This window comes from Leptodactylus fuscus, chromosome 6, assembly GCF_031893055.1.
Source record: "Leptodactylus fuscus isolate aLepFus1 chromosome 6, aLepFus1.hap2, whole genome shotgun sequence".
NCBI lineage: Eukaryota > Metazoa > Chordata > Amphibia > Anura > Leptodactylidae > Leptodactylus > Leptodactylus fuscus.
In genome coordinates, this window is record NC_134270.1 from 19,911,258 (window position 1) to 19,938,515 (window position 27,258).

A 27,258-nucleotide genomic window follows, 5' to 3' on the forward strand; every position below is an offset into this window, starting at 1 on the left:
AGTTTGTCCGATATGAATCTCCATTTGTTTGGTTTCGTAAAAACCCCCAAAACATTTTGGAACATTTGGGTCTGACCCACCTCGATACAAACCGATTTGGCCATCTCTAACAAATTCCTATACTCACCTCACCTCTACTGGGCTCCCTTGTGCTGTCCAGGTTGTCTTCCATTATCTTCTGGTCGTCTGGGTGATGTCCTACACCCTAGAGAGGACCACTGAGGCCTGTAATTCGTACACCGACATCATGGTGCTTTAATGCAAGCATTATGACATCAAAGTGTCCCATTGACTGCTGAGACCCAATCACAATCTGTTGAGACACTTGATGTCACCCAGGAGGCCAGAAGAGGTTAGAAGATGACCCCAAGGGATGTAGGAGAGGCAAAAGTAGGTTATTTTGTTAGTTTAATCCAATGAGATCCCAGCGTATAAAACTGAATCAAAGATGTGTAACCCCAAAAGTTTCGGGTTCCGATTGACCCTGAAACTTTTGGAAAAATCGGATCGAATGCAATTCAGTCCAGAGCATCTTGCTCTTCTCTACACGGGATAATAGATATTATTCACCTGACTAATAGCCAACCTCATACCATCCTTATGGCCGATAACAGGAAGGAAAACATTGCATTCAACTGCATAGGATTCAGTGAAAGGAGGCCAACTACGAGTACAGTGTCTCTTTAATAGGACCCGGTTATTGACTAGTTTTTGCAATTACTCCGAGGTTGACCTCTGAACCCCGGACTGCTCATAGACTTCCCGGCTTTACAGAGATTACTGCGCTTTCTTTCTTAATGATAAACAAGCAATTAACAGCGAATCTCCATTCCGGGGCCTTTACAGTTTTGTCTTATATAGAAATCAATATCAATTGAGGAGAGCTGGATTCACAGCAATAGCAAGGGCAAGATCTTGTGCAGACCGGCCGGGCTTAGCAAACAGACATTATCTGCCTGGAAGAGCCTTAATGAGGGAGGTCGCCATAAACAGCACTTTTCCGAGTGCTTTGTAAACTATGATGCATGGGGCGATCATCAGGCGGCCTCCTCCGCAGGAGACCAGCGCCTCGCAACACTAATGCACTCCGCTCAGCATTTCAAAGGCTTTTTGGCTTCAAATTATCCTTAAAGCCAATATTTCCCAAGGAAGCCTGGGCATCTTCAATCTCTGATACCTGTGGAGAGTACGGGGGTGGAGACGATTTTGGCTAGACCAGCTGTTTTGTAAGAAGTGCTCAGTAAGATGGTTCAGTGTAGGGGTGTAATTATGGGGGGGCATGTAGACCTGCACACCCCTTCCCCAAGGATGTCATCACCTTCTCAGGCTCTCACTTCTTACCCCCTATGTAAGACCTGCTACTCTTCTCAGGTCTCTCTTTGCCCTGCTAGCCACAAACATGGCTCCCAACCTCTTCACAATAGTCACATGACCCTATATCATTCTATATATGGGTTTTGTATGGGACTCTTATGGACCTGAGCAGTAGTCCATTTGGCCCCATAATGTTGCCAAGGTGTTATTCATTCCTTTAAAAGCTGGAGGACGGTAGGTCCTTTCCATCTCTCTACATTCAGCCTGACCGTAGCCATTCACTTCAATGGGAGCTCCATCCACCACATGACTGTGGAAAGGTTGAACGTGCAGGGAGAAAGGACTCTTGGTCTTGAAATTGGTGGGGTCTCAGTGGTCAGACCCCCACCGACCAGGTGGGCATCAACGTCATGAGTCGAAGTGTTTCTTTTCTTTACTTTTGAACATGTTCCTTGGCCTCTGATTCTTTCATTCTTGGACCAGAATCTGGATCAGGATAGGGCAGCTCGATTCTTTTTTCCGCGAGCGGCAAAAAGAATTGAACGGCTCCCATTAAAGTCAATGGGAGGCGTTTTTTGGAGCCGGATTCTGAGGCGGATTTGACGTCAAAATCTGGACCAAAAAACCCTGTGTGTACTTAGCCTTACAGTCCAGACTGTGTTCCTGGCACATCTTCCATCACTGGTCATGTAATGACTGATGCCCCACATGATCCATGTTACCCCATGGGGCACTTTCTTAAGGATCTCATAACCATTGTGCTATATTCTCCCATACACTTCATATTGCAGGTTGGTTTTCTCCTCTTTTCTGTATTTTTTTCTCACTAAGGTCATTCTGGACACCTCAATGATACCGTTACATTACACTGCCTGGCCAAAGAAAAAGTTGCGAGTGTTAATATTTAGTTGGGCCACCATGAGCACGAATAACAGCACGCATCCGTCTCGGCATGGAGTCTATAATGTTCTGTAGTGTAGACTCCAATTCTCGAGTATCAGGGAGCCCAGGTTACACAGATTCGTTGGGGGTGGTGAGTGACAGCGCAGGTTCCTTTCCAGCACATTCCAGTGTTTCGTGTGCTTCCCGTCGCACCCGGACACGACCATCACTCTGGAACAATGTGAAACGTGATTCATCTGACCACATGACCTTTCTCCACTGCTCTAGGGTCCAATCCTTGTGGTCTCTTGCAAATTAACAGGCGCCGACGTCTGTTGGTCTCTGTCATCAATGGCTTTCGTGTGGCGACACAACTGTTGAGACCCATTCCTTTGAGTTCTCGTCACATTGTTCGCTCCAAAATGTGTCGCTCCATCGAGTTGAACATCTGTGTGAGCTCAAAGGTGGTTTTCCGGCGGTTATTCTTCAGCAGTCGCTTTAGGGACCTACGACCTCGAGTTTCGAGTATAGTCTTACGCCCCCACACTTTCCACGGTTGGAGGGGGGTTCTCCACCATCTCGCCATGCTCCTATGATACGCTGAACAGTTTTCTGTCCGATACCAGTTACTTTGGCTCTCTCCTTGGTCGATTTGTTGGCCTGATGCAATCCAATGACTTGCCCCTTCTTGAAGGCACTAACATCTCTTCCTCTGGTAGCTCTTCCGTTGGTAGACATCGCTTCACACCTTTAATTATGATCTGCACTTGACCGGCTACAGCTCAATTATATATATTCAAGAATATATGCAAATTCCTGTCATGAACAGTTCATAATTATATCAGGGGTGGAACGGTATCTTGTTGCATAAGGCGACTTTTTTTTGGCCAGGCAGTGTATATCATCATCATAGCTTATCATGCTTATGATTGGATCCATTGCAAAAATAGACCTTTCCCATGTCCAATGGGTTGGGACACAAATAATCTACATCCTTTCAAAAGCCATATTATAGCTAAAAATATCTAAAAATTGGTGTAAAACGGTCACCCATTACCACCGCCTGACAATAAGGTTTTTTTTTTTCTCGCAATGTGTATCCGGAACTGCTCATAAAAACATCAAAGATGAACAACAACAGCAAAAGGTTTGCCCCGAAGTGCCGGATCAAAAGATGATCAAAGGCTATAAAATATTAACACGCCATGAGATAACGTGAGGGATGGGCCGCGCCGGGCGGCTGACTGGCTGCACATGCCGACAGCTGTTCTGTAATGAATCATTATTAAGCCTTCCTCTGGGTCTCTTCCCTCTCGCTATGTTGTTTTAGCTCTTAATGAAAGGTTTAATTAAATCAGTTTCTGTGTCTCTAAACATGTACACATGACTGTACGTCCTGAAAGATGGCGAACCCCGGCTGCGAGAGGGAACATGGAGCGCGCTGCCAAGATGGAATGAATCACCGTCGCCCGCTGCTCCCAGCTAACTGTATGTCGTAGGATGGGGAATCCAATGCGCTCTGTGCTAAGAGTGTGGAAGAACTTTATACATATGGTAGAAAAAGATTTATAGTGCCATACCACATGTCACCACTAGGAAATGCGGTATTATTACATAATAGGGTTAGTAAAGATATAGCCATAAGCCCAACCTATAACAGACAGGAAAGAAAACGCTCCTGCGAGGTGGACACCAGTTACCCCATAATAATAAGAAAAAAAAACTACCCATATTGAAAAATTATTTCCTGACTACTTATATGGCAGAATAAACCCCCAGATCCACTGCTCATCTCCGGGTATATACTAGTGAGTCCTGTAAAGAGCTTTAAACACCTTTATACACATACAACATGTCTACTGGGTGTAATAATACATTTATAGAGGGGTCATATTACATTTATAGAGGGGTCATATTACATTATAGAGGAGTCATATTACATTTATACAGGGGTCATATTACATTATAGAGGAGTCATATTACATTTATAGAGGGGTCATATTACATTTATATTGGGGCCATATTACATTATAGAGGGGTCATATTACATTTATAGAGGGGTCATATTACAATTATACAGGGGCCATATTACATTATAGAAGAGTCATATTACATTTATAGAGGGGTCATATTACATTTATATTGGGGCGATATTACATTATAGAGGGGTCATATTACATTTATAGAGGAGTCATATTACATTTATAGAGAGGTCATATTACATTATAGAGGAGTCATATTACATTTATAGAGGGGTCATATTACATTTATACAGGGGTCACATTACATTATAGAGGAGTCATATTACATTTATAGAGGGGTCATATTACATTTATACAGAGGTCATATTACATTATAGAGGGGTCATATTACATTTATACAAGGGTCATATTACATTTATAGAGGGGTCATATTACATTTATATAAGGGTCATATTACATTTATACAAGGGTCATATTACATTATAGAGGGGTCATATTACATTTATAGAGGGGTCATATTACATTTATAGAGGAGTCATATTACATTTATACGGGAGCCGTATTACATTTATACAGGGGTCATATTACATATATAGAGGGGTCATATTACAATTATAGAGGGGTCATATTACAATTATACAGAGGTCATATTATATATATATATATATATACAGGGGTCATATTACATTATAGAGGAGTCATATTACATTTATAGAGGGGTCATATTACATTTATACAGAGGTCATACTACATTATAGAAGGGTCGTATTACATTTATACAAGGGTCATATTACATGTATAGAGGGGTCATATTACATTTATACAAGGGTCATATTACATTTATAGAGGGGTCATATTACATTTATACAGGGGTCATATTACATGTATAGAGGGGTCATATTACATTTATAGAGGGGTCATATTACATTTGTAGAGGATGTAGAGTGTAGAATGTAGAGTATATACCGTATATATGTGCTTATAACACGTGTCTATTATGTGTGTAGAGGATGCTGCAGAATATATCTGCCCCGGGTGTAGGAATGCCAAGGTGCCGCTTTACATCCTGATGACATCTAAATAAATCGACCTGTAATAACTATCCGGCCATTACTCGAGGATCCTGCTAAACTTTCTCACCATCAGTGGAGAATAAACTTAGCGCCTGCACAGATCTGTCTCTCCGGTGGAACTATCCAGGCATGGAAGATTTTACCACCCATTTAAATCCCTAAATAACGTGGCAAATGGTGCGTGTACGTCCTGCCATATGCCTGCTGCCGCTCAGGATGTGCCCGGGATATGGGAGCCTGGACCACTTCACTGCCCATAAAATATTCAGCAGAACATTCACGTTGTACCCGACGCCGTACAGTCACCTTCCAAGGTCCTTGCACAAATCATTTTTTTGGAGATTCAGTTATCGCATCTCTCATTATACAGGAGATTGAACAAAAATTGTCCCGATGATAAGACGGAGAAGAAAACCGACTTGTGACTTCCAGATCAGGGGTCTACGCGCTGGGCAACGATTTAACCACTTCATGGCCAAAAACATTTTCAGGGGTTTTTTGTTGGTTTTCACAGATATGACTTTTTTATTGTTCAAATAAGTTTTTTAGGGCTTTATTTTATATCGTTTACATTCTTGCATGTTTTTTCTTTTCTTAATGTGGTGATAAATGTAGAAGAAATGGGGAAGAAAAGGTGTCTGATTTGCATTTTTTTTAATTTTTATATTGCACAAAGTATTACTAAATTTTTGCTTTCGGTAGTCCATTTGAGGGGTCCCCATGCGGACTCCCCGAACGGATTACTAAATGCAGATGTGAATGAGGGGTAACTCTGCAAGCACGTTCATGTACTTGCAGAGTTAACTGCTGAATGCCCGGATTTATATAGGTCACTGAATGACCATTTTGTTAGAGGTCTCTGACCTTAGACCTGATATTAGACCTGTGACCCTAAAGTGCACCATAAAATCCAGTGACGACTTTTCCATGGATCAGTTTTAGTGTGAATCCACATATTGGATTTTGAAAATTGCAGCATTTAAATTTTAGTTGCGGAATCAGAAGAGTTTTCCTTATAGATTAAAGACCTGCAAGAAGGATCATCACTTCCAAGATGGTAAAGAGCAAAGGTCACACCAAATATTGATGACATTTACATTTCTCTTTTGTTCATTCACTCCATTTTCTTCATTGACAAAACTAAACTATTAACCCTTCTATTTCTTAAAAGCATTCTTACTTTCTGGAACTTTTTTTTACATACCTGCCTATAACCATTGCACAGTACAGTAGATTGACAAACACAGTCACTTCCTGCCACCTGATTGTCACTTCCTCCTCCTGGTTGTTTACTTTCTTCTCCCGAATTTTTGCTTCCTGCCCAATGATTATCACTTTCAGTCCTCAATTGTTACTTTTCACTCCCTGCTTAGCACTTTCTACTCTTGGTTGTTACTTCCTGCCCCCTAATTATCACTTCCTGTCCCCTGACTGTCACTTCCTGCCCCCTAATTATCACTTCCTGTCCCCTGACTGTCACTTCCTTCCCCCTGATTATCACTTTATTCCCTGGTTGTTACTTCCTGCAACCTGAATGTCACTTCATGTCCCTACTTATCACTTCCTGCACAGGTTTGACATTTCTTACCCCTGATTGTCACTTCCTGTCCACTGATTGTCACTTCCTGTCCACTGATTGTCACTTCCTGCCCACTAGTGTCACTTCCTGCCTCTTGTTTGTCACTTCTAGCCCCTTGACTGTCACTTTCTCCCCCCTGGCAGTCACTTCTTATCCCCAGCTACAGTTAGAGATGCAGCTCTGAAGCACAAACTTCTGCTGTGATAAGTGAAATTCTATGTAAAACAATATGGGCTGGTGAATGGACTGTTAATGTCTGAATATTGTTTTCTATGATCCGCTCTGCTGTCCGTTTATTGCAGTCACTTCTTTACTGGTTGTATTTGGTGCTTTGGTACAAAGTAAATCTGTCTTGATAGAACTTTGTGCCCTGTGAAGTCTTACAGGAAATGAAGCTTCATTGTCTGATCTCTTCTCCGCTGTCAAATTCTCTGAAGACGATTCATTGTGATCCAGAAGTAATACCGGGCAACAAAGCCCGCCAAGGAATGACAGCGACCGCCTTTAATCTTCATTTAGGGGGCAGGGGAACAATCTTTGATTTATGGAATAATATCTTTCTGTAAATATCTGGTGCACACTGGGTTTAATTTACACATTGCTGGAGGCGCCGCCGCCATTACCTTCAGAGTAAAAAGAAGATATTTATATGAAGCAACGGGGGATTTCAATCAATTTAAGAGCGAATCTGCCAGGACAATGCTTAATATGCCCAGAAACAGAATCCTGCATGACGCTGATGTTAATGATGCTGACGGAACGGATAATCTCCATAATATAATCCATTACCAGACCCTGTAGGTATATAGATATCATAGATAGATAGATAGATAGATAGATAGATAGATAGGAGATAGATAGATAGATAGATAGATAGATAGATAGGAGATAGATAGGAGATAGATAGGAGATGGTTAATATATGTGACCAATAAATAGCAAATAATAAGTAACTGACTAAAATATAAATAGAATACACTACACAATTACTGTAATACCGCTGCCTATGTATGACAATATATCTACTATATATCTATATATATCTGATGTACAAGTATATAACTACTATAATACTGCTCCTATGTATAAGAATATAACTACTATAATACTGCTCCTATGTACAAGAATATAACTACTATAATACCGCTCCTATGTACAAGAATATAACTGCTATAATACTGCCCCTATGTACAAGAATATAACTACTATAATACTGCCCCCTATGTACAAGAATATAACTACCATAATACTGCTCCTATGTATAAGAATATAACTACTATAATACTGCTCCTATGTACAAGAATATAACTACTATAATACCGCTCCTATGTACAAGAATATAACTGCTATAATACTCCCTCCTATGTACAAGAATATAACTACTATAATACTTCTCCTATGTACAAGAATATAACTACTGTAATACTGCTCCTATGTATAAGAATATAACTACTATAATACTGCTCCTATGTACAAGAATATACTATAATACTGCCCCTATGTATAAGAATATAACTACTATAATACTACTCCTATGTACAAGAATATAACTACTATAATACTGCCCCTATGTACAAGAATATAACTACTATAATACTACCTCCTATGTACAAGAATATAACTACTATAATACTGCTCCTATGTACAAGAATATAACTACTATAATACTGCTCCTATGTACAAGAATATAACTACTATAATACTGCTCCTATGTACAAGAATATAACTACTATAATACTGATCCTATGTACAAGAATATAACTACTATAATACTGCTCCTATGTACAAGAATATAACTACTATAATACTGCTATGTACAAGAATATAACTACTATAATACTGCTCCTATGTACAAGAATATAACTACTATAATACTGCTACTATGTACAAGAATATAACTACTATAATACTGATCCTATGCACAAGAATATAACTACTATAATACTGCCTCCTATGTACAAGTATATAACTACTATAATACTGCTCCTATGTCCAAGAATATAACTACTATAATACTGCTATGTACAAGAATATAACTACTATAATACTGCTCCTATGTACAAGAATATAACTACTATAATACTGCTACTATGTACAAGAATATAACTACTATAATACTGATCCTATGCACAAGAATATAACTACTATAATACTGCTCCTATGTCCAAGAATATAACTACTATAATACTGCCTTCTATGTACAAGAATATAACTACTATAATACTGCTCCTATGTACAAGAATATAACTACTATAATACTGCTCCTATGTACAAGTATATAACTACTATAATACTGCCCCCTATGTACAAGAATATAACTACTATAATACTGCTCCTATGTACAAGAATATAACTACTATAATACTACCCCCTATATACAAGAATATAACTACTATAATACTGCTCCTATGTACAAGAATATAACTACTATAATACTACTCCTATGTACAAGAATATAACTACTATAATACTGCTCCTATGTACAAGAATATAACTACTATAATACTGCTCCTATGTACAAGAATATGACTACTATAATACTGCTCCTATGTACAAGAATATAACTACTATAATACTGCTCCTATGTACAAGAATATAACTACTATAATACTACCTCCTATGTACAAGAATATAACTACTATAATACTGCTCCTATGTACAAGAATATAACTACTATAATACTGCTCCTATGTACAAGAATATAACTACTATAATACTGCCCCTATGTACAAGAATATAACTACTATAATACTACCTCCTATGTACAAGAATATAACTACTATAATACTGCTCCTATGTACAAGAATATAACTACTATAATACTGCTCCTATGTACAAGAATATAACTACTATAATACTGCTCCTATGTACAAGAATATAACTACTATAATACTGATCCTATGTACAAGAATATAACTACTATAATACTGCTCCTATGTACAAGAATATAACTACTATAATACTGCTGTGTACAAGAATATAACTACTATAATACTGCTCCTATGTACAAGAATATAACTACTATAATACTGCTACTATGTACAAGAATATAACTACTATAATACTGATCCTATGCACAAGAATATAACTACTATAATACTGCCTCCTATGTACAAGTATATAACTACTATAATACTGCTCCTATGTCCAAGAATATAACTACTATAATACTGCTATGTACAAGAATATAACTACTATAATACTGCTCCTATGTACAAGAATATAACTACTATAATACTGCTACTATGTACAAGAATATAACTACTATAATACTGATCCTATGCACAAGAATATAACTACTATAATACTGCTCCTATGTCCAAGAATATAACTACTATAATACTGCCTTCTATGTACAAGAATATAACTACTATAATACTGCTCCTATGTACAAGAATATAACTACTATAATACTGCTCCTATGTACAAGTATATAACTACTATAATACTGCCCCCTATGTACAAGAATATAACTACTATAATACTGCTCCTATGTACAAGAATATAACTACTATAATACTGCCCCCTATATACAAGAATATAACTACTATAATACTGCTCCTATGTACAAGAATATAACTACTATAATACTACTCCTATGTACAAGAATATAACTACTATAATACTGCTCCTATGTACAAGAATATAACTACTATAATACTGCTCCTATGTACAAGAATATAACTACTATAATACTGCTCCTATGTACAAGAATATAACTACTATAATACTGCCCCCTATATACAAGAATATAACTACTATAATACTGCTCCTATGTACAAGAATATAACTACTATAATACTGCTCCTATGTACAAGAATATAACTACTATAATACTACTCCTATGTACAAGAATATAACTACTATAATACTGCTCCTATGTACAAGAATATAACTACTATAATACTACTCCTATGTACAAGAATATAACTACTATAATACTGCCCCCTGTCTTTCTCTTGGTCATCTGCTCTCTCTGTTGCTCTCTATGTCTCACCTTCTCCAAAGTCTCTTTTCTCGGCTCAGGTTGTAACTTTTAATACTGACTTACAACGTCAAAATTGTGCAGAATTGTAGCGACTTTTATTAGAGATGAGAGACTCTGATCCTTTTTGATCCTGGTTCAGATTCATTTAAAGCTTTGAGCTTAGGCCATGGAATGAATTTCAAGTTAATATAAGAAAAAATATCTGATATCTGGAAATCTTTGCACTTTTAAGACTTTAAGTTGCTTTTCAAGAACATTGGATCGTGGGGGAAGATGAGACATTCTGAGGTTCATGTGCCTGACTGTATGTACATTTGCCACAGTGTGAATATGTTGCTATTTGCAGCTTCTGAAAATAGGGTGTCCTCTCCAGAAGTGCTGGAAAATCTCATGGGCTCGGTGAAGTACTTCTGCATCCATTGGGCTCCCTGTCATGTGTATGTGATATGGGCACGTTCTCAAAAAGAGGGCATGACCTGCCCGAAAAAGGGAAGAGGGCACAGTCACATCCAGCACACCTTCTTCAGGAAATGCTTCTTGCTATGCCCACAGGCAGGGTCTAAGATCAGTGGACTTCGTATTGTAGAGTAGTAACATGGTTAATGTTTGTATACTTGGTGACATAGAGCTGTGAAGGCTTAATATCAGTATACTTGGCGATGTATCACAGTATAGGCGAATTCAACTGAACATTGTCCTGACTGTGTATAGGGAGGAGATAAAGAGAACCCTGCAGATGCACAGTTCTCTCTATGATTCCTATGATGATTCAGTAGGCACTGCAGTGATTTGGTAATGGAAGAAGCTAGGGCATCCCAGCAGGACAGAGTATTTTAGGTAGGAAATGTGTAGATATTAGGTGACAAATAAAGAGTTATATATGGCTGTAGAAGGAGGAGGGTTTCCAACAGTCCAATAGGAGATAATTATGATAATTAGAGATGAGTAAACTGGCTCGTAAGAATTTTTCTAAAAATCTTGGGGGTTTCCCATTATGAATCACTTTCTAGGTGTACCCCACGTAACTGCTGAGACCTAGTCACAGGCCTTAGTAGTCCTGTGGGGCATGTGCAGCGCCGCACCTCCCATGAGGCTACCTGAAGCGACCGCTTCAGGCGGCACTATGCCGGGGCCCCGGGGGAGGGCGGCATTTTTGCTGACCTAAGCCAGTCCAGGACAAGTCAAGCGGTCCTGGATTGACTTAGCATCACCGTCACCAAGCGGTGTATTGGGGTGGCCCTGTGGACGCAGCACTGCTCCAGCGGCCGCTCCTCACGCTCAGGCAGAGAGCAGGTCCTCTCCCTGCCTGCTCTCTGCCTGCTAATGACGCTCGCTCGGCCCCGCCCCCTCCGCTCGGACCCGCCCATCCACTTGGCCCCGCCCCTCCACCCCGCCACCGGGGGGGCGGCTTTCTGACGTCTGCCTCAGGCGGCAGAAACCCTAGGTTCACCCCTGGGCATGTGACATCACCTAGGAGGTGAAGAAAAGCCAGAAATGATAGAAGAGGACCATAATGGAGCACCGGAGCTTAGGAGAAGATAAGTATCAGTGTTTGTTTTTTTCCAGACCTTCCCCGGGGTTCTTCTTATTATACCCCGAGACCCCAGAATACACAATCTTCCTTGGACTTCAAAACTGACAGGTAAACCTCATGAATCTTCGCAACGTGACTCTAAAGAGGTTTCCGCATCTCTAATGCTTGACAGTGGGTCTAGATGGAAACTCTACGTAAATCTAGTAAATCTTGGCTGCGTGAGCTCACCCCGAATCCAAGTCTGTGTCCTTATTCTTGAGATTTTACTGTGCAACATTTCCACACCTACACAGCCGAGGTGAGCGAGCGTTGCGTGTGTAATTACACTTAAGTGGGGTTAATAGGTTTCTATGGCAACTGAACTTGCTGGGAATTCCATAAGACGGTCGTAAAAATACTTATTATCTGGGGCTTTGTATATTGTTTGGTTGAAAAGGCCCCGAACACTGTACAGGATGGCACGTGCCCAGGCTCTCGCAGAGACGCCAGGCTAATTTTAGCACCTACACCAGCGGGGTTTAATTGGAGCCTATTTGTTTCATGACATTATGTCCATGACAAATCGAGGAAGCAAAAGAAGGAAACATAAAAGCAATTGACTGACCAAAGAGCGAGGTCCGATAAATCAAAAGCTTCACCTGCGTGTTGTATAATACACATTATTATTCTGGGTGATGTCACCGGTTCCTGGTGTACTGATAGGCTGCATTCTTATGACTATGAAGTGTCTCAGTGATGTCACCGCTTCCTGATATAGTGTTAGGCTACAATGTAATGAATATGAAATATCTTGATGATGTCACTGGTTTCTGGTGTACTGATAGGCTACATTCTCATGAAGATACAGTAAAGGGTGTTGATGATGTCACTAGTTTCTGGTGAATTGATTGGCTACATTCTCATGAATATGAATTCTCTCGATGATGTCACTGTTTCACTGATGTCACATTCTCATAAAAAGAAGAATCATGGTGATGTCACTGGTTCCTGGTGTATTAATTGGCCGTATTCTCGTGAATATGAAGTGTCTCAGTGATGTCCCACAGTCCACCCTGCACCCCACAATTCTCCCCACACACACAGTCCACCCTGCACCCCACAGTACACCCTGAACCCCACAATTCTCCCCACACACACAGTACACCATGCACCCCACAGTACAACCTGAACCCTACAATTCTCCCCTTACACACAGTCCACCCTGCATCCCACATTTCTCCCCCCCCACACAGTACACCCTGAACTCGACATTTCTCTCCCACACACACAGTACACCTTGAACCCCACATTTTTCCCCACACACAGTACACCCTTAATCCCACATTTCTCCCCACACACACAGTACACCCTGAACCCTACATTTCTCCCCCACACACAGTACACCATGCACCTCACAGTACACCCTGAACCCCACATCTCCCCATCACACACAGTCCACCCTGAACCCTACATTTCTCCCCCCACACAGTACACTGTGTATCCCACATTTCTCCCCCCTCCACACAGTACACCCTGAACCCCACATTTCTCCCCCCTCCACACAGTACACCCTGTATCCCACATTTCTCCCCCCCACACACAGTACACCATGAGCCTGCCATATTTCTCCCCCCACACAGTACACCCTGAACCCCACATCTCTCCCCTCACACACAGTCCACCCTGCATCTCACATCCCCAGCCAGTACCTTAGACCACACATCTCTCCATCTTTTCCTTACTCCCTGCATGGGATACTAAGACACCCTTACCTAGTCACGTGACCATTGGATGTCACACAAGTCCTTCTGAGTATAGTGTTTAAGCTTTCCCCCGATCACCACCCGCTCTTAACGCGGTTACAACCTTCTAATTGTTATAAAAGTCGGTGGTGATCGGGGGAAAGTTTAATAAACAAAACACTTCAGGGGCAGATCAGGACATGCGGTAAGCCGTGCGGGACTGTGGGACAGCAGTCTGAAATCAGGACTCTCCCACAGAATGCAGGAGCTATTTGTGTACTGATAGGCCACATTCTCATGAAGATACATTACAGTGTGTCGGTGATGTTTCTGGTTCCTGGTGTATCGGTAGGCTACATTATCATGAATATGAAGTGTCTCAGTGATGTCACTGGTTCCTGGTGATTTGATAGGCTGCATTTCCACCAGTATGAAGTGTCTTGTGATGTCATTGGTTCTTAATGAGCTTCCAGTATAGACTATGTTCTGAAGAACATGAAGTATTTTGGTAACGTCACGTGTCTCTGTTAGGGTAGCAGTGGGCCACCTGTCTACCCTACGTTGTTCCTCACAAGCTTCAAGATCTTTGGGCCCTGGAATTTTGTCATTGGTTCCGGATGACTTAAAAGACTGTATTGTCAAGGAAAGTTTTGAGGTCACAACAAAGTGGCTCTTGGGGAGTAAAGTAAAGACCTCCATAGCGGCCATTTTTGCTTGTATTTTTCCTGTCTCCAGAGCACATTTATCATTGTTCCATTTGGTTGCATATGAAATAAAAGCTTTGTGTTTGGCGGAGCCGCGAGCCTTGTGCGCTATGTTTATCAAATGTTTTCCTGACTGGTAAGATTTCCTAACAATCAGTACTGACAATGTAATTACATATTCTCTGTGGTTTCCGGTATCCGACTGATTGATTGTTTGATATACACAATTCTGAAGATAGATGTTCTTATTTAGAAAGGGAGAGGGAAAATTTCTCAGTTGGAAAATATTCCGAGCGAAAATGAAGAGCTTCTGGTTTGGAGCGTGGCATCGGGGAAGCGTGTCATATTTCCTTGTCTCGTTGTTGATTGGGGTGCTTGTGGTAAACACTTTGAGAAGAAGCGTCTCGATCTAAGAAGATTGCAGAGCCGGGATAGGAAATCGGACTGAAATTTAGCAATTTTATTTATATTAGATCTGCAGAGTCTTGTTAATAAGATCCCAAGGAAACCAATCACCTCGAAATAGGGGGGAAATGTATTAAAATGTAGAATATTAGAACAGAGTCAGGAACAGTAAAAATAACATATATACAAAGTCTCATTCAGTTCTGTGGTGGTGGGGTGCGGAGGAGGAACGATGAGAACGGCCCCCCCGTGTAGTCAATACATTTTGTCAGATTCGCCCAACCTCTTCATTTACCAAGACATAAATTACAATTACCGAAACATAGTCATTTCCAATGGAAGGACGTCATATGGCTGGGTGGAGGTTCTAAAATTGGGCATATTGGAATTGCCATGTAAAGGGCATATAGTTGGGTAAGTTAGGTGGATGAGACATTGCTTGGTATCTTTGGCTGGAGGCCATATTGTTAGATAGGTGTCATCATCACATTATTACTGTAGATGGATGGCAAGTTGTTAGGTGTCATTGGGTGGATGTACTATTGTTGGATGGATGCCGTATCCTTAGGCAGATGTCATATATTTGGCTGAATCTCATATGGTTAGGTTCTTTTGGCAGATGTTCTATTGTTAGATAGGCATCATATTATCAGGTGGCGAAAATATAGTTGGGCCGGTATCATATACAGTACTTGGCTGGATGGCGTGGCATTTAGTTTTGGTGTGTAGATATAAATGCATTAGGCCGATATGATATAGATGGCTGAATGATGCAAAGGGTGTCATTGGGTGGATGTCTTAGAATTTGGTGGACAACATGTGGTTGGCTAGATGGTATATTGTTAGTTGAGCACCATAAGGTTGAGTAGACATGAACTTGTTGGGTGCTTATTATATTATTGGTCGATTGTATATCCTTTGGTGGACCTCATATCATTGGGTTGGCCTCATACCATTGGGTGGACCTCATATCATTGGTGGACTTCATACCATTGGGAAGAAGTCATATCATTGGTGGACCTCATACCATTGGGAAGACGTCATATCATTAGGTTGGCCTCATACCATTGGGTGGACCTCATACCATTGGGCAGACCTCATATCATTGGGTTGGCCTCATACCATTGGGCAGACCTCATATCATTGGTGGACCTCATACCATTGGGAAGACGTCATATCATTGGTTGCTTATTATATTATTTGTGATGATATATAATTTGGTGGACCTCATACCATTTGGTGGATGTCATAACATTGGTTGCTTATTACATTTTTTGTGGAAGATATAAAATTTGTTGGACCTCATATCATGGTGTTGACTTCATATTATTAGCTGCTTATTATATTATTGATGGACCAAATATCATTTTGTAGATGGACCTCAACCTATTGGGTGGACCTCATATCATTGGGTCAACCTTATGGCATTGTCATAACACAGGAGTATCAAGAGCTGTCTGATTTATTGGGTTTTGATAAAGGTGTCCCTCAAGAAGTGAAGTAAAAGTCCATCACTAAGGTCTTAGTTGTGATCTCATAGATCTTTCCAGATGAGCATGAAAAGTGAAGATTATCTGAGATGTAAGTCCATCCTATGGAGAAAGCCCAGTTTCAGAATTTCACAATGGGGTAATTCCTCTGATTTTTGCACAATTTTCATATTTGCCCATCATAATCTGACCTTTCCTAAGGGTTAATGTGAAGCCAAGATGATGCACTGGTTGTGGAGTGTGAAATGAGTTGAAAGGAATGGTTAAGACAGGACTAAAATTGCCTTCTGCCATTTGTGTTCATCTTCTTTGCCCGCCATCACCCCTTCCTCCCATGGCCTCTGTATTCACTGCTTCTGATGAAGTGACTTCTCAGTTTACAAAGCTGTGAAAGGTAATCATGACTTGAAGATGTCACAGAAGAAATGTCTACAGCCTTTCACCCTCCCAAGTGATCCTTCTGAGATTCTGGAGTGTGAGACAACTGCACAAACCTATAACTAATCCTTAAAATACTGAGACTCTAACCTCTATAATAATGGAGATGTTATCTGGATAAATAAAAATAGGTAGATAGATAGATAGATAGATAGATAGGAGATAGATAGATAGATAGATAGATAGATAGATAGATAGATAGATAGGAGATAGATAGATAGATAGATAGATAGATAGATAGATAGATAGAAGATAGATAGATAGATAGATAGATAGATAGATAGATAGGAGATAGATAGATAGATAGATAGATAGATAGATAGATAGGAGATAGATAGATAGATAGATAGATAGATAGATAGATAGGAGATAGATAGATAGATAGATAGATAGATAGATAGATAGGAGATAGATAGATAGATAGATAGATAGATAGATAGATGATAGATAGATAGATAGATAGATAGGAGATAGATAGATAGATAGATAGATATGTGATAGATAGATACATAGATAGATAGATAGATAGATAGATAGATAGATAGATAGATAGATAGGAGATAGATAGATAGGAGATAGATAGATAGATAGATAGATAGATAGATAGGAGATAGATAGATAGATAGATAGGAGATAGATAGATAGATAGATAGATAGATAGATAGATAGAAGATAGATAGATAGATAGATAGATAGATAGATAGGAGATAGATAGATAGATAGATAGATAGATAGATAGATAGGAGATAGATAGATAGATAGATAGATAGATAGATAGGAGATAGATAGATAGATAGATAGATAGATAGATAGATAGGAGATAGATAGATAGATAGATAGATAGATAGATAGATAGATAGATGATAGATAGATAGATAGATAGATAGATAGATAGATAGATAGATAGGAGATAGATAGATAGATAGATAGATAGATAGAAGATAGATAGATAGATAGATAGATAGATAGATAGATAGGAGATAGATAGATAGATAGATAGATAGATAGATAGATAGATAGATAGATATGTGATAGATAGATACATAGATAGATAGATAGATAGATAGATAGGAGATAGATAGATAGATAGGAGATAGATAGATAGATAGATAGATAGATAGGAGATAGATAGATAGATAGATAGATAGATAGATAGATAGATTCAGATCTTTTACCCAACATGTCAAGCATTTACTCACTTTCATTACCATAATTTTCATTGACCAATATGATATTCATAAAGGGGTTGTCCTTTTTCTTTTTTTTTTTAGTGTCAGAAAGGACTAAAAATCACAAGGTAGTCACAGATTTGCGCACATTCATAGTCATAGATTCCCTGCTGATTCTGTCCGGATAGTTCCCTGCGCTTCCATGGCCTCTACTTCCTGGCCCCTGTGTCACCTCTGAGGTCAGTGATGGACCGGTGATCTCTTCCCGTGTGCCAAGAGGGACCAGCCAGGACGTGGGGGGCGGGGGGGGGGGGGGGTTTGGGTGTGTGTGTGTGTGGGGTAATACGTGAGATTGTACTTTTTTGATTTTTGTGCCACCCTGTCTTTTTTTAAGAGAGTTTTACACATTGCACCGTTATAGCACATGACTACATCGGATTTATATAAATACACAGTCTTGTTACATGTTGTTCTGTAGTTCGACTTCTCTTTGGCAGAAAACTGTAATTTGCCTTTTCTTAATCTATTTATGTTCTTTTCTCCATTATTGAGGAACAACCCGTTTACATTGTCACCCGGCACGGGCAGCGTATCTATCAGGACGCCTGGAGGAATCTTCATACAGCTCATTAGATCCTCTGCTTTATTGTCGTTGTCTACTCGCAAAGTATTACATCAATAAATCATAGAGAAGTTATCCCGCGACCGAAAGACGGAGCGGAGAAGTAAGAGAAGGGAGAGAAATCGGTCCTGTGGTTGTAGAATTCCAGCCCTCAAATTCCACATGAGGGGATGTAAAATTTTGTAAAAGAAAAATTCCTTTATAAGAACACAAAAATTACAAATATGTAATAAACAAATCTAATAAGAACTGGTTTAATAAATTAAATATATATAATTATTTCCAAAAATTATCCATCCGTCCTCTACAGTAGGTTCACCATGTATATATATATATATATATATATATATATATATATATATATATATATATATATATATAGTCCACTTCCCTTAGGGACCTCTACAATTAGCGTCACCCTCTACCGAGCACAGTTCTTCCAGGAGTCTATTTCCCGATGTGTCCTGATGACTGATGACCCATTCTCTCTTATTCTTTAGCTTCGGGGTAGATGATCCTAACTGGAGGTCATCTCGTTTGTTGACTATACGTGATGTCAGGTGGAGAGAACTAGTTAAGAGATTTCCATTTTCGAAACTGTAAACTGGGACGACCAACAAATGATTTGAGGTTAGGTCAACACCGGAGGCCAGGTTAGTCTTCCTGCCGTGCTCCAAATATAGTAAAACAGTAGCAGCACAGAAATAATTCATTCTATTGCTCGGATAGTTAAACCAATTTTTTTTTATGAATGTGAAAATAAAGGGTTCTGGTGGTTCAGGTCCAAGATTTTTTTTAACTTAAAAAGGCTTAAAACATAGCATAGAACACTGTCAGTGCTCCTGGGAACCTATCTATAAAACATAGTGTAGAACACTGTCAGGGCTCCTAGGAATCTATCTATAAAACATAGTGTATGACACTGTCAGGGCTCCTAGGAACCTATCTATAAAACATAGTGTATAACACTGTCAGGACTCCTAGGAACCTATCTATAAAACATAGTGTAGGACACTGTCAGGGCTCCTAGGAACCTATCTATAAAACATAGTGTATAACACTGTCAGGACTCCTAGGAACCTATCTATAAAACAGTGTAGAACACTGTCAGGGCTCCTAGGAACCTCTCTATAAAACATAGTGTATGACACTGTCAGGGCTCCTGGGAACCTATCTATAAAACATAGTGTATAACACTGTCAGGACTCCTGGGAACCTATCTATAAAACATAGTGTAGAACACTGTCAGGGCTCCTAGGAACCTATCTATAAAACATAGTGTATAACACTGTCAGGACTCCTAGGAACCTATCTATAAAACATAGTGTATAACTCTGTCAGGACTCCCAGGAACCTATCTATAAAACATAGTATAGAACACTGTCAGGGCTCCTAGCGACCTATCTATAAAACATAGTGTAGAACACTGTCAGGACTCCTGGGAACCTATCTATAAAACATAGTGTAGAACACTGTCAGGGCTCCTAGGAACCTATCTATAAAACATAGTGTAGAACACTGTCAGTGCTCCTGGGAACCTATCTATAAAACATAGTGTAGAACACTGTCAGGGCTCCTAGGAATCTATCTATAAAACATAGTGTATGACACTGTCAGGGCTCCTAGGAACCTATCTATAAAACATAGTGTAGAACACTGTCAGGGCTCCTAGGAACCTATCTATAAAACATAGTGTAGAACACTGTCAGGGCTCCTAGGAACCTATCTATAATACATAGTGTATAACACTGTCAGGACTCCTAGGAACCTATCTATAAAACAGTGTATAACACTGTCAGGGCTCCTAGGAACCTATCTATAAAACATAGTGTATAACACTGTCAGGACTCCTAGGAACCTATCTATAAAACAGTGTAGAACACTGTCAGGGCTCCTAGGAACCTCTCTATAAAACATAGTGTATGACACTGTCAGGGCTCCTGGGAACCTATCTATAAAACATAGTGTATAACACTGTCAGGACTCCTGGGAACCTATCTATAAAACATAGTGTAGAACACTGTCAGGGCTCCTAGGAACCTATCTATAAAACATAGTGTATAACACTGTCAGGACTCCTAGGAACCTATCTATAAAACATAGTGTATAACTCTGTCAGGACTCCCAGGAACCTATCTATAAAACATAGTATAGAACACTGTCAGGGCTCCTAGCGACCTATCTATAAAACATAGTGTAGAACACTGTCAGGACTCCTGGGAACCTATCTATAAAACATAGTGTAGAACACTGTCAGGGCTCCTAGGAACCTATCTATAAAACATAGTGTAGAACACTGTCAGTGCTCCTGGGAACCTATCTATAAAACATAGTGTAGAACACTGTCAGGGCTCCTAGGAATCTATCTATAAAACATAGTGTATGACACTGTCAGGGCTCCTAGGAACCTATCTATAAAACATAGTGTAGAACACTGTCAGGGCTCCTAGGAACCTATCTATAAAACATAGTGTAGAACACTGTCAGGGCTCCTAGGAACCTATCTATAATACATAGTGTATAACACTGTCAGGACTCCTAGGAACCTATCTATAAAACAGTGTATAACACTGTCAGGGCTCCTAGGAACCTATCTATAAAACATAGTGTATAACACTGTCAGGACTCCTAGGAACCTATCTATAAAACAGTGTAGAACACTGTCAGGGCTCCTAGCGACCTATCTATAAAACATAGTGTAGAACACTGTCAGGACTCCTGGGAACCTATCTATAAAACATAGTGTAGAACACTGTCAGGGCTCCTAGGAACCTATCTATAAAACATAGTGTAGAACACTGTCAGGGCTCCTAGGAACCTATCTATAAAACAAAGTGTAAAACACTGTCAGGGCTCCTAGGAACCTATCTATAAAACATAGTGTAGAACACTGTCAGGGCTCCTAGGAACCTATCTATAAAACATAGTGTAGAACACTGTCAGGGCTCCTAGGAACCTATCTATAAAACATAGTGTAGGACACTGTCAGGACTCCTAGGAACCTATCTATAAAACAAAGTGTAAAACACTGTCAGGGCTCCTAGGAACCTATCTATAAAACATAGTGTAGAATACTGTCAGGGCTCCTAGGAACCTATCTATAAAACATAGTGTAGAACACTGTCAGGGCTCCTAGGAACCTATCTATAATACATAGTGTATAACACTGTCAGGACTCCTAGGAACCTATCTATAAAACAGTGTATAACACTGTCAGGGCTCCTAGGAACCTATCTATAAAACATAGTGTATAACACTGTCAGGACTCCTAGGAACCTATCTATAAAACATAGTGTAGGACACTGTCAGGGCTCCTAGGAACCTATCTATAAAACATAGTGTATAACACTGTCAGGACTCCTAGGAACCTATCTATAAAACAGTGTAGAACACTGTCAGGGCTCCTAGGAACCTCTCTATAAAACATAGTGTATGACACTGTCAGGGCTCCTGGGAACCTATCTATAAAACATAGTGTATAACACTGTCAGGACTCCTGGGAACCTATCTATAAAACATAGTGTAGAACACTGTCAGGGCTCCTAGGAACCTATCTATAAAACATAGTGTATAACACTGTCAGGACTCCTAGGAACCTATCTATAAAACATAGTGTATAACTCTGTCAGGACTCCCAGGAACCTATCTATAAAACATAGTATAGAACACTGTCAGGGCTCCTAGCGACCTATCTATAAAACATAGTGTAGAACACTGTCAGGACTCCTGGGAACCTATCTATAAAACATAGTGTAGAACACTGTCAGGGCTCCTAGGAACCTATCTATAAAACATAGTGTAGAACACTGTCAGGGCTCCTAGGAACCTATCTATAAAACAAAGTGTAAAACACTGTCAGGGCTCCTAGGAACCTATCTATAAAACATAGTGTAGAACACTGTCAGGGCTCCTAGGAACCTATCTATAAAACATAGTGTAGAACACTGTCAGGGCTCCTAGGAACCTATCTATAAAACATAGTGTAGGACACTGTCAGGACTCCTAGGAACCTATCTATAAAACAAAGTGTAAAACACTGTCAGGGCTCCTAGGAACCTATCTATAAAACATAGTGTAGAATACTGTCAGGGCTCCTAGGAACCTATCTATAAAACATAGTGTAGAATACTGTCAGGGCTCCTAGGAACCTATCTATAAAACATAGTGTAGAACACTGTCAGGGCTCCTAGGAACCTATCTATAATACATAGTGTATAACACTGTCAGGACTCCTAGGAACCTATCTATAAAACAGTGTATAACACTGTCAGGGCTCCTAGGAACCTATCTATAAAACATAGTGTATAACACTGTCAGGACTCCTAGGAACCTATCTATAAAACATAGTGTAGGACACTGTCAGGGCTCCTAGGAACCTATCTATAAAACATAGTGTATAACACTGTCAGGACTCCTAGGAACCTATCTATAAAACAGTGTAGAACACTGTCAGGGCTCCTAGGAACCTCTCTATAAAACATAGTGTATGACACTGTCAGGGCTCCTGGGAACCTATCTATAAAACATAGTGTATAACACTGTCAGGACTCCTGGGAACCTATCTATAAAACATAGTGTAGAACACTGTCAGGGCTCCTAGGAACCTATCTATAAAACATAGTGTATAACACTGTCAGGACTCCTAGGAACCTATCTATAAAACATAGTGTATAACTCTGTCAGGACTCCCAGGAACCTATCTATAAAACATAGTAGAGAACACTGTCAGGGCTCCTAGCGACCTATCTATAAAACATAGTGTAGAACACTGTCAGGACTCCTGGGAACCTATCTATAAAACATAGTGTAGAACACTGTCAGGGCTCCTAGGAACCTATCTATAAAACATAGTGTAGAACACTGTCAGGGCTCCTAGGAACCTATCTATAAAACAAAGTGTAAAACACTGTCAGGGCTCCTAGGAACCTATCTATAAAACATAGTGTAGAACACTGTCAGGGCTCCTAGGAACCTATCTATAAAACATAGTGTAGAACACTGTCAGGGCTCCTAGGAACCTATCTATAAAACATAGTGTAGGACACTGTCAGGACTCCTAGGAACCTATCTATAAAACAAAGTGTAAAACACTGTCAGGGCTCCTAGGAACCTATCTATAAAACATAGTGTAGAATACTGTCAGGGCTCCTAGGAACCTATCTATAAAACATAGTGTAGAACACTGTCAGGGCTCCTAGGAACCTATCTATAAAACATAGTGTAGAACACTGTCAGGGCTCCTAGGAACCTATCTATAAAACATAGTGTAGAACACTGTCAGGGGTCCTAGGAACCTATCTATAAAACATAGTGTAGAATACTGTCAGGGCTCCTAGGAACCTATCTATAAAACATAGTGTAGAATACTGTCAGGGCTCCTAGGAACCTATCTATAAAACATAGTGTAGAACACTTTCAGGGCTCCTAGGAACCTATCTATAAAACATAGTGTAGAACACTGTCAGGGGTCCTAGGAACCTATCTATAAAACATAGTGTAGAACACTGTCAGGGCTCCTAGGAACCTATCTATAAAACATAGTGTTTAATACTGTCAGGGCTCCTAGGAACCTATCTATAAAACATAGTGTAGAATACTGTCAGGGCTCCTAGGAACCTATCTATAAAACATAGTGTAGAACACTGTCAGGGCTCCTAGGAACCTATCTATAAAACATAGTGTAGAACACTGTCAGGGCTCCTAGGAACCTATCTATAAAACATAGTGTAGGACACTGTCAGGACTCCTAGGAACCTATCTATAAAACAAAGTGTAAAACACTGTCAGGGCTCCTAGGAACCTATCTATAAAACATAGTGTAGAATACTGTCAGGGCTCCTAGGAACCTATCTATAAAACATAGTGTAGAACACTGTCAGGGCTCCTAGGAACCTATCTATAAAACATAGTGTAGAACACTGTCAGGGCTCCTAGGAACCTATCTATAAGACATAGTGTAGAACACTGTCAGGGGTCCTAGGAACCTATCTATAAAACATAGTGTAGAATACTGTCAGGGCTCCTAGGAACCTATCTATAAAACATAGTGTAGAATACTGTCAGGGCTCCTAGGAACCTATCTATAAAACATAGTGTAGAACACTTTCAGGGCTCCTAGGAACCTATCTATAAAACATAGTGTAGAACACTGTCAGGGCTCCTAGGAACCTATCTATAAAACATAGTGTTTAATACTGTCAGGGCTCCTAGGAACCTATCTATAAAACATAGTGTAGAATACTGTCAGGGCTCCTAGGAACCTATCTATAAAACATAGTGTAGAACACTGTCAGGGCTCCTAGGAACCTATCTATAAAACATAGTGTAGAATACTCTTAAGGTTCTTAGGATCCTATCTATCCAATATCTGTCTCTCTAAAGCAAACACAGCCAAAGTTATGTCAAAGTGTATGTTATTGTTTTACTCTGGGATTTCTTCAGACTCCAGAGTACAATCGGTTAAGGTCCAGGGGAAGTGACAAAAAAAAAAAAAAAGTCATAATCATCTTCTTTTACCTCTTTTGAGCTCCTCGCGGCATCCAGTGCTCTCTGCACCTCCTTGGTTACGTCATACACCCGGGGTCACTGTTGAGCCCTTTGATTGTGTATTAATTTCTTTCTGTCTGACATCACTGGACTTCTTTTGTCTGTGACTTTGTACCAGATGGACTCCAACACAGATGTGAACTTACCTAACTGGGCATCTTATCTGCTGCACTTTCCTATTCCAGGTATATTATGTAATACTGATTACAAAACTACATTCGTTTTGTGGGTTAAAAACACCAATCAGGAAACCAAAATGGTTTCATGTGATTCCTTAGCAAAACTTTCTTCTTCTGTGCACCCAATTCAAGGTAAATTCCAACAGCTGCAGTTAAAGGTTCAGTCTATTCTGGTTGATACACTTGGTTCCTTTGTTTCTCTTGGGGGTCCATCAAGGCAATGATTTTGAAGGGCTTAAAGGGATCCTATCATTCAAAGCATTTTTTATATGACTATCACGTCGGAATAGCCTTATGAATGGCTATTCTTCTCCTATCTTTTGTTGTCTTCTCTGTGCCGCCGTTTGTCTGAAATCCCGGTTTTTGTCGGTATGCAAATGAGTTCTCTCGCAGTCCTGGGGGCGGTCCTCAGCGCTCAAACAGCACTGCGGGCATCCAGCGCCGCCTCCATCTTCGTCAGCATCGCCCTCTTCATCTTCTTCTTCCGGCACGCGGTAGGTCAAAATTCAATGCATGCGCAAGTCAGCTCTACCAGCGAGCCTTGGGTGTAGCCGACTTCACATGCGGGTGGTCATTTTTTTGTGGCCCCTTACGCGAGCAGACACAGTAAGAACTCCATAGGACTACAGGAGCGTACTGTGCCTGCTCGTGTAAGCGGCCACAAAAAAACAGCTGTCTGCATGTGAAGTCGGCTCTGAAGGCCCGCTGGCAGAGCCGACTTGCGCATGCATTGAATTTTGAACCAGAAAGAAGAAAATGAAGAGGCCATTGCTGAAGAAGATGGAGGCAGCGCTGGAGAGTTCTCTTGCAGCATTGGGGACGCCCCCAGTGCTGTTTGAGAGCTGGGGCCCGCCCTCAGTGCTACGAGAGAACTAATTTGCATAAAGACAAAAACCGGGATTTCAGGCGAACAGCAGCACAGAGAAGACAATGAAAGGTAGGAGAAGAATAGACTTTCTTAAGGCTATTCCGAAGTGTTAGTCATAAAAAAATACGTTTGAATGATAGGATCCCTTTAAAGGGGTTGTCCCATCACAAGGATCCTATCTATACTGCTTGTTAATGTGAATGTAAGACTTTTCCTAAATACATTGCTTCAGCAAAACTGCTTTGTTTGTCCACTATCTTACTTTATTTAATTCATTGTTGACACATCCCATGACTTATCTGCTCAAAAGTCAAGTGATGTATCTGCTGCTCTCAGGGGGGAGGGAGGAGGGGCTAAGTGCAGGGAGCGAGCCTGTGTTTCTAGCTATTCCTGTGTCTACACCACGTGACCTAGCTCCCTGCTCTCAGATAGGGGAGAGGAGCTGCTTTCATTTCTGAACTCGTCTTCTGTTCTCCCAGTTATCAGGCTAGCTAATGCAATTGTGTTCATTATGGCAGAGACAGGCAGTGTCTGTATGTAACACAGAATGGAGTTGCTCCTGCCTGTAGTTCATAGTCCAATATTGTGCATATAGTGTTGTTTAAAGGACCTTTGATGACATCACAGGCCCTTCAGCTGCCCCATAGGATCACGCTATGCGGTGGGCGGAGCTACACATTAAATTGTGGGTGGAGCTAAACGGCAAGTTGCCTGTGAAACCCCGCCCACCAAATGATGCAAGAAACCAGGAAGACAGAAGATTTT